The 9,576-nt window shown below is 33.9% G+C and overlaps 1 non-coding gene across 1 annotated transcript; it reads left to right on the top strand.

Moving 5' to 3' along the window:
* Positions 1–5,874: 5,874 nt before the first annotated feature.
* On the top strand, positions 5,875–6,038 carry LOC111761256 (U1 spliceosomal RNA). Its single transcript, XR_002794669.1, has one exon. It is a non-coding gene; the product is annotated as a U1 spliceosomal RNA (small nuclear RNA).
* Positions 6,039–9,576: the final 3,538 nt, after the last annotated feature.

Raw genomic sequence — 9,576 nt, 5'->3', positions numbered from 1 at the left:
GAGATGGTTTGGCATTTAGGGGATGACATGATGGAACAGTCTAGGTAAATACTCCAGACATTCAGGTGATACCTAGGAGCCCTAGCTCCTAGAGCAAGACTTTGATCACAGAAATAGGGGCTGGGGAGAAAAGCACCAACCATAACAAAGCCTGAAAATTCACCTTAACTGGATCAAGGGAATCTGCCGGTAATCTACATGCCTTCAAAGGAAATGAAGTTCATTTAGAAGAAATAATACCATCCAGTGACTATGGAAGTTTTCATATATAATACCTGAAACTCAAAAAATTAATTTCCAGGTATACAAAAAGACAAGGCCAAAATGCTTGAAAGGAAAGTGACAAAAAGTTTCAATGAAAAAAAAAAAGAAAATGGTAACTCAGAAAAAGATGATAAAAAATATGATTAAATACTCAAAAAGATAAAATGAAAAATAACAGAGAGCTAGAGTCTAGGAAATTCTAGAACCCTAAATGGGAATTCACAAACTGAAGCTGCACGGCTAAAATTAAGAATTCAATAGAACGGAATAGTTTAGATATTGCAGAAAAGAGGACTAGCAAACATAAAGTTTAACTGGAAGAAATGTCCATAATAAGTAAAAAAAGGGAAAATAAAATTATGGAAAATGCAAAAGAAGGATGCAAGAGACCCATGGGACATGATATAATTAAAATTTAATATGGAAAGGAGTGTGAAGAATAGGGAAGAAGCAATTTTCAAAGAAATATTGCCCAGAAGTTTCCCTAAGTAAAAAAATACATCAAGCAAAGAATTCAAGAAGCTCTATAGAACAAAAGTAAGGTAATATTATATTGAAACAGTAACAATCAAGCTGATAGAAGGCAAAAATATTTTCATGACTTTGGGATAAGCAAACATTTCTTAAACAGAACATAAAAGGTGCTAACCATGAAGATAACTGTTGCAATATTGGAGTTCATTAAAATTAAACCTTTTGTCATAAGAAGACAATAATAGAAAAGTTAAAAAAAAAAAAGGGAACACAAAGAGAAGGAAAAGAAAAGCCAAAGAGGAAGAGAAGCTATGGAAAATACAACTCTTCAACAAAAATGTATCCACATTATATTTAAAGATCTAATGTCAACAAGAAATATTAATCAATCCAGTAATAATTAGACAAAATATTAGAACAGACAAAAGGATATTTAAATTGACAAACTGCATATGAAAATACTGTCAACTTCATTCATCATAAGAGAAAAGTGAAATGAAACAACCAAGTATCATCATCCTCATACCAGATGGCTAATATTAGGAAAGAAGAGAAAGGAAAAGAAAAGAGAAAGAAAAAGAAAGAAGGAAGGAAAGAGAAGGAAAGAGAGAAATAGAGAGAGAGAGAGAAAGGAGGGAGGAGAGAAGGAAGGAAGGGAGAGAGGAAAAAATATAAAGAAACAGAAAACCTGACAATGAGAAGCATTAAGGAGAATGTAGAGTAATGTAATGCTCTTAAACTGTTGTGGTAGAATATATTGGTAAAAATCATTTGGAAAACATTGTCAGTATTTACTCAGCTGAATACATCATACCCCAGCAACACAACTCAGCATATCCTTACCTGCGATGCATTTATATGTGCAAAAAGGCAAAGTGCAAGAATGTTTGCAGCAGATTTCTTATAACAACCCAAACTTGAAAATCTCAAAAGCCTATCACCATCAAGTTGTATGAATAAATGATGGTATATATTCATGTGATGAAAAAAAAAGTAAAACTTCAATTACATGCAACAACTTATATGAACTTCACAATATTAAAGTTACAGGAAAGAATCCAGACATAACACACACTTGCTACCTAGAACTGTGCCAAAAAAATAAGGTTCTACAATGTTCTTAATAGACTATACCTTGTTTACTTAGAATTTTTTAAAGTAGATAAAGTGTAGATTTACAGAAAATTCATGTAAAAATGACAGCATTCCCATATATGCTCCCTATTGTTAATACTTTTCATTAGTATGGTACCTTTGTTACAACTGATGAAAGAATATTGAAATTGTACTATTAACTATAGTCCATAATTTATATTAGAGTGTATTTTCCCATATACCACCCTGTTATAACACTTTGCATTAGTAAGGAAACTTTGTACAATTGGTGAAACAATATTATTCTAATTATACTATTACAACCCCTAGTTTACACTAGGGTTCACTCAATGTGTTGTCAGTTCTACGTTATTGTGTTCTTAAATTTTTCATTTGATCCAATGGATGTGTCATGATGATGGGAACGAGTGTTGTTGGGGGGGGGGGGAGGGGGGGGATGGGGTTGAATGGGACCTCACATATATATTTTTAATGTAATATTATTACAAAGTCAATAAAAAAAATTAAAAAAAAATTTTTCATTTGAGTAAGATATATAAAACCTATAAAACCTAAAATTTCCCCTTTTAACCACATTTGTATATATAATCCAGTGGTGGTAATAACATTCACAATGTTGTGCCCCCGTTACCACCTACCATCTCCCAAATTTTCCATCATCCCAAACAGAAACCCTGTATAATTCAGCATTAAATATCCATTCCCTACACCCACCCCAACAATTGGTAACTTGTATTCTTGTTTCTGATTCTTTGAATTTGTTTACTTTAATTACTTCATATCAGTGAGACCATGCAGTATTTGTCCTTTTCTTTCTGGCTTATTTCATTTAACATCATATCTTCAAGGTTCATCCATGTTGTTGCATGAACCAGAACTCCATTCTCCTTCATGGCTAAATAATATTCCACTGTATGTATATAACATATCTGTATGTATATATACTTATTTGGTTGATTGGTACTTGGGTTGCCTCCATCTTTAGGCAGTTGTGAATCATGTTGCTGTGAACATTGTTGTGCAAATACATCTGTTTGAGTCCCTGCTTTGAATCTTTTGAATATATACCCAAAGAAGAGTGATTACCAAGTCATATGGTCATTCTATCTGGGACTTTCTGAGGAATTGCCACCATGTTTTCCACAGTGGCTGCACCATTTTACATTTTCACCAGCAATGATTTATTTTCCCTATCCCTCCACAACCTCTCCAACACTTATTTTCTATTTTTTTATGGAAGCTATTAAAGAGACTACAAAATGGTATCTTGTGGTTTTGATTTGCATTTCTTTAATGGCTAATTATGTTATTATATAATGCATTATTGTGATTATTGGCCACTTGTAGATCTTCTTTGAGGAAATTTCTATTCAATCTTTTGCACATTTTAAAATTTGGTTGTTTGTCTTTTAGTTATTGAGATGTATGATTTCTTTATATAATCTGCATATTAACCCCTTAGAGGAGATGAATTTTCCAAATATTCTCTTCCATTCTGTAGGTTGCCTTTTTACTTCCATGATGAAGTCATTTCAAGCACAAAAGTATTAAAATTTGAAGAAGTCTTCCATTTCATTATTTTTTCTTTTGTTGTTTGTGCTTTTGTTGTGAAGTCTAAGAAATCATTGCCTAACACAAAGTCCTGAAAATTCATCCTTATGTTTTATTCTATGAGCTTTATAGCTTTGGTTCTTAAATTAGATCTTTCATCCATTATGGGTTAATTTTTGTATATGCTGAGAGGTAGGGGTCCACTGTCACTCTTTTCCTCATGGATATCCAGTTTTTCCAGAACTATTTGTTGAAAAGATTATTCTTTCCCCATTGAGGGGACATGGCATCCTTGTCAAAATTGGTCAGACATATGAAGATTTCTTTCTGAACTCTCAATTTGATTCCGTTTGTCTATGTTTCTGTCTTTGTTCCAGTACCATGCTATTTTGATTATTGTAACTTTTTAATAAGTTTTAAAATTGGAAAGTATGAATCATCCAACTTCATTCTTCCTTTTCAGGATGGTTTTGGCTATTTGGGAGCCCTAATTCTTCCATATCCATTTAATGAATGGCTTTTCCATTTCTACAAAGAAGGTTGTTGGATTTTCACTGGGATTTCATTGAGTCTGTAAATTGCTCTGAGTAGAATTGACATTCTAATATTTAGTCTTTAAATTCCTGATTACTGGATTTCCTTCCACTTATTTTAGTCTTCTTTGTATTCTTATAGCAATGTTTTGTAGTTTCCCTAGCACAAGATTTTTATACCCTTTGTTAAATTTATTCCTAGGTATTTGACTTTATTTAATTTGTAAATGGAATTTTTTTTTGCTGATTTTCTCTTCAGATTGTTTCTTACTAGTATTTAGAAAGAATACTGATTTTTGTGTGTTATATCTTGTACCTCACAATTTTGTTGAATGTATTTATTAGCTCTAGGAGCTTAGTGGCTTTTTTTTTTCTTCAGGATTTTGTATATATCAGAACGAGTTATCTACAAATGGGAATAGTTTTACTTCTTTCTAATTTGGATCCCTTTTTAAATACATATATATTTTTAATTTTATTTTAAAGAGCATTTAGATTACAGAAAAGTTACATAAAAATATAAGGGATTCACATTTTCTCCTATGAATATCATCTTACATTAGTGTGGTACATTTGTTACATTTGAGGAACAAACATTGAAGCACTGCTACTAACCATGGTCTATAGTTTACATTCTGGTTTACATATTGGCACCATACAATTTTATAGGTTTTGACAAAATGTATAATAGCCTATATTGCAACATGATGCAGAAAAATTCCAAGGCCCTAAAAATACCCTGTGTTCCACCTAGTCTTCCTTCCCCTTCCCCTCAGAATCTCTGGTAACAACCGTGGTTATATCAGTGTTACAAGTTCTTCCATGATGACAATAATAAGTCTACTTTTGTCCATGTTTGCATTCCCCACTTATTCATTCCTCTATTTTAATGATGTGGGGATGGTGATGCCTGTTCTGCTTCAGATTGATAGGGAGCTTAGATCTTATCAGGGAGATAATATCTCCTGATATCTTTTGCTTACAGTTATAGATACTCTTTTCTTTTTGAGAAATGGGTTGTGCATTGTCATTTTGTAAGTTGTCCTGGGTGAGTCTGATGAACAGGAGAGTAGGTGTAGGCTGCAATTCTGCTGAGATTCAGGGCTCAACCAGCATATGAACATAATGAAGATTTAAGTCTCTGGGACATATATTTAATGAGTATAGTGCTAATTATAGATTCAAATAAAAGAGATAGAAGAATCATTTATAGGGAAATTGTAAATGAGCCTAACTCTGGTACAGTAGGGAAATAGGTTATCATATATTCCAAGGCAAAGCCCACCAAAGTGGTGTTCAATTTCATGGGATTGTATGCCTTGTCTTTACTGTCCAGATTTCTCTAGAGCCCTTGGGAGTGCCTCTGTTTGAGGCTTTGTTTACTGTGACAGTTAGTGAGAGCCACCTGAGTTGTGCATAAGAGTAACCTCTGGAATGTCTTTCTAACTTTGAAATCTCTCAGCCATAAAAACTTTCTTCTATTTAATGTTTTCCCCTTCAAGTCAAAGTCTTTTTCCAAATGCATCACTGGCTGGCACTTGGTATTAATCCCTTAGTGCCAGGGATGTCCATCCTCAGCAGTCATGTCCCCCACTGGGGGGAGGGTAGTGATTTTATTTGCTGAGTTTGGCTTAGTAAGAGGCTACATTTGAGTAGCAAGGAGTCTTTCTGCAGGTAACTCTTAGGCAATAGATATTATTAGGCTGTTTCAATTTTACATGAACAAGATTCATAAGTACAAGCATTAGTATGAAGGGTTTGGTGTATTGATCATTGTCTTTTATTAGGCACTGCCTATGTATTGCCACTCTATTAGAAAAGATAGCAGGACTACCCAAGATGGGAATTTAATATGTAGTTGGTTATTGTGTGGGTCTCCACCCACTGAGATAACAGCCTATGATGAACACATTTATATTCCATAGAAGTCTGCCCCATACTTACCTGGTAGAGGAGACACCATGATCATGAAGGTGGCTTTCCTAGGGTGAAACTTATCCATTGCACTCCGAGTGTGCTGAGTCCTAAGATTCTCTCAAGTGTAGGAAACTCGACTGCATAATTTGTGGTAGTGGGGAACTGCATTCACACTCTCCCCAATATCTTTTTCTTTTTTCTTTAAAAAATCTGGAATGTTTGATTTTGGCAACATAGTTACAAATAAACAATTTCTATGTGCTTTTTTTATAAAAAGAAACATTCCCCAGGTGCACACTTTCTCACACATCCCCCTACCACAGACACCCTGTAGAGAACGGTGGTTGAGAATACAACTATGGGAGTGTTCTCTTGGCAACTATGCAAGGTAGAGTCTCTGGTGCAAAGTTTCGGTGGATTCATTTTCTTTCTTTTTCTTGCTTAATTGCTCTGGTTAGAAATTCCAGTAAAATAGTGAATAACTATGGCAACAGTGGGCATCTTTGACTTCTTCCTAATCTTAGGGAGAAAACTTTCAGCCTTTCACCATTGCTATGGATTTTTCATTTAAGTCCTATTTCATGCTGAAGAAGTTTCCTTCTATTCCTAGTTTTCTAAGTGCTTTTGTCAAGGAGTGCTGGATTTTGACAAATATCTTTTCTGCTTCAGTTGAGGTGATCATGCTCTTTTTTATATTCTTTCCAGTAATATGATGTATTATGTTAATTGATTTTTTGATGTTGAACCACCCTTGCATACCTTGGATAAATCCCACTTTATCATGGTGAATAACTCATTTAATGTACTCTTGAATTAAATTTGCAAGTATTTTGTTGAGGATGTTTGGATCATATTCACAAAGGGTATTGGTCTATAATTTTTTTCTTGTTGTATCTTCATCTGGATTTGGTATAGGATGATGTTGGCCTTGTAAAATAAATTAGGGAATGTTTCTTCCCCTCAAATTTTGAAGAATTTGTGTAGATTTGGTGTTAATTCTTCTTACAATGTTTGGTAAGATTCATCAGTGAAACCATCTGGTCCTTGGCCATTCTTGGAGGTTTCTTTTTTACTGATTTAATCTCTTTACTCATTATGGGTCTGCTGAAACCATCTATTTCTGTTTGAACAAGTGTATGAAATTTGTGTGTTTCTAGGATTTGTGTATTGCATCTAGGCTATTTAATTTGTTGGCATACAGTTGTTCATAGTATCCTCTTAAAATCCTTTTTATTTCTGTGGTATTGGCAGTAATGTCCTTACTTTCCTTTCTGGCTTTAGATATATGAATCCTCTCTCTTTTTTTAAAAAAAATGTTTTATTGAAGTATATCATTCATACATGAACATACATAAACATTAAGTGTATAGTGAAAGTTGTGAACTTACAAAATAAACATACATAACATCATACAGGGGTCCCATGGGTCCACACATCATCCCACCAACAACACATTGCTACATTCATACATTGTTATGGAATATTTGTTACAAACTATGCAGGAGTAATGCAAAAATATTACTAACTATAATCCGTATCTTTCATTTGGTGTATTTTTCCCCCAACCCACCCTATTTTCAAAAAGTATTTTTATTACAGAGGTTGTGAACTTATAAAACAATTGTGTACATGTGAAGTATTCCCATACAATACCCCTTCACTGAGACACCACACTGTGGTGGAACATTTGTTACAGATTATGAGATAGTATCACCAGACTATTACCACTAACCAAGGTTCATAGCATACATTTGGTGCAATTTTTCCTTACTCCCCCCTCCCCCATTATCAACACAGTACATCTTCAGCATTGATGTAAGAATATTACAGTTTATTGCTGTTTACCACAGTCCATAGGTCACACCAATTGTATTTTCCCAAGCTTTTCCACATTCCCACCAAGCTGCAATAGTGACATATATCCACTCCAGCTCAAAGAAGGACTCTCTTGCATCTGTATCATCAACCACAATTCTCATCCACCTAGATTATTCAGTCCCTAGATTATTCTCTAGTTTTCTTTCAATTGACATTTACATCCCTAGACTATCCTTTTCAACCACAATCCAATTTATAAACCAGCTGTTATTCACTATATTGTTTTACCATCAACTCGATCCATTTCCCCACTTTTATAGTCAAGGTAATTAAAACTTCCACATACTTTAAGCATCAGTAGTCCTTCCCAGTCCTCCTCTTATCTCCTAATAATCTATAGTCTCGGGTTTAACTCCTTGCATTTATTCTTCATATATAGTTCATAATAATGAAATATTATTCATTTTATATCTGACTTACTTCACTTAGCATAATGTCTTCAAGATTCATGCATGTTATCATATGTGCCCCAATTTCATTTCTTCTTACTGCAGTATAGTATTCCATCATACACACCACATTTTGTTTATCCACTTATTGGTTAATGGACACTTGGATTGTTTCCATTTTCTGGAAACTGTGAATAATGCCACTATGAACATCGGTATACAGATGTCTGTTCATGTTACAGTTTTCTATGTTTCTGGATATATTCCTAGTAGAGGAATCCCTGGATCATATGGCAGTTCTATATTTAGCTTCCTGAGAAACGATCAAACTGTCTTTCATGAGGCTACACCATTTTACATTCCCATCAACAGTGAAAAAGTGTTCCTATTTCTCCATATCCCCTCCAGCACTTACTCTTTTCTGTTTTTTTAATGATGACCATTCTATGCAGTGTGTGATGGTATCTCATTGTCATTTTGATTTACATTTCCCTAATAGCTAGTGATATGGAATATTTTTTTCATGTGTTTTTTAGCTTTTTATATTTTCTCTGGAGAAATGTCTATTTAAATCTTCTGCCCATTTTAAACTTGGATTGCTTGCTCTTTTATTGTTGAGTTTATAATCTTTTTATACAGAATGGAAATCAAACCCTTATCAGATATGCCATTACCAAATATTTATCTCATTGTGTGGCCTGCCTTTTCACCTTCTTGAGGAAGTCCTTTGAATCACAAAAGTGTTTAAGTTTGAGGCGGTCCCATTTATACATGCTTTCTTTCATTGTTCATGCTTTTGGTGTAAGGTTTAAGAATGCACCATTAACTACCAGATCTTGAAGATGTTTTCCTACATTTTCTTCTAGAAGCTTTATGGATCTAGCTTGTATATTTAGGTCTTTGATCCATTTTGAGTTAATTTTTTATAAGATATGAGAAAGTAGTCCTCTTTCTTTTGGCTGTGGATAACCAGTTCTCCCAGCACCATTTGTTGAACAGACTATTCTGTCCCAGCTGGATGGGTTGAAAGTCTTGTCAAAAATCTCTTGACTATAGATGTAAGGGTCTGTTTCTAAGCCATCAGCTTGGTTCCACTGGTTTATGGTCTATCTTCATGCCAATACCATGCTGGGTTGTTTTTTTTTGTTTGTTTGTTTATTTTTTTTTTTACCACTGTAGCTAGGTAATATGATTTAAAGTCTGGAAGTGAACATCCTCCAACTTCACTTTTCCTTTTTAAGATGTTTCAGCTATTTGGGATCCCATACCCTTCCAAATAAATTTGATAACTGTGTTTTCCATTGTTTAAAAAATGTTTGTGAAATTTTTATTGAGATTGCAATGAATCTTTATATCAGTTTGGGTAGAATTACATATTAATGATATTTAGTCTTCTAATCCATGAGCATGGAGAGCATGGACTGTTCTTCCAATTATTTAGATATTCTTTAAAA

The sequence above is a fragment of the Dasypus novemcinctus genome, chromosome 25, assembly GCF_030445035.2.
Source record: "Dasypus novemcinctus isolate mDasNov1 chromosome 25, mDasNov1.1.hap2, whole genome shotgun sequence".
NCBI classification, from domain to species: domain Eukaryota; kingdom Metazoa; phylum Chordata; class Mammalia; order Cingulata; family Dasypodidae; genus Dasypus; species Dasypus novemcinctus.
This window is presented reverse-complemented; position numbering and strand designations above follow the sequence as displayed.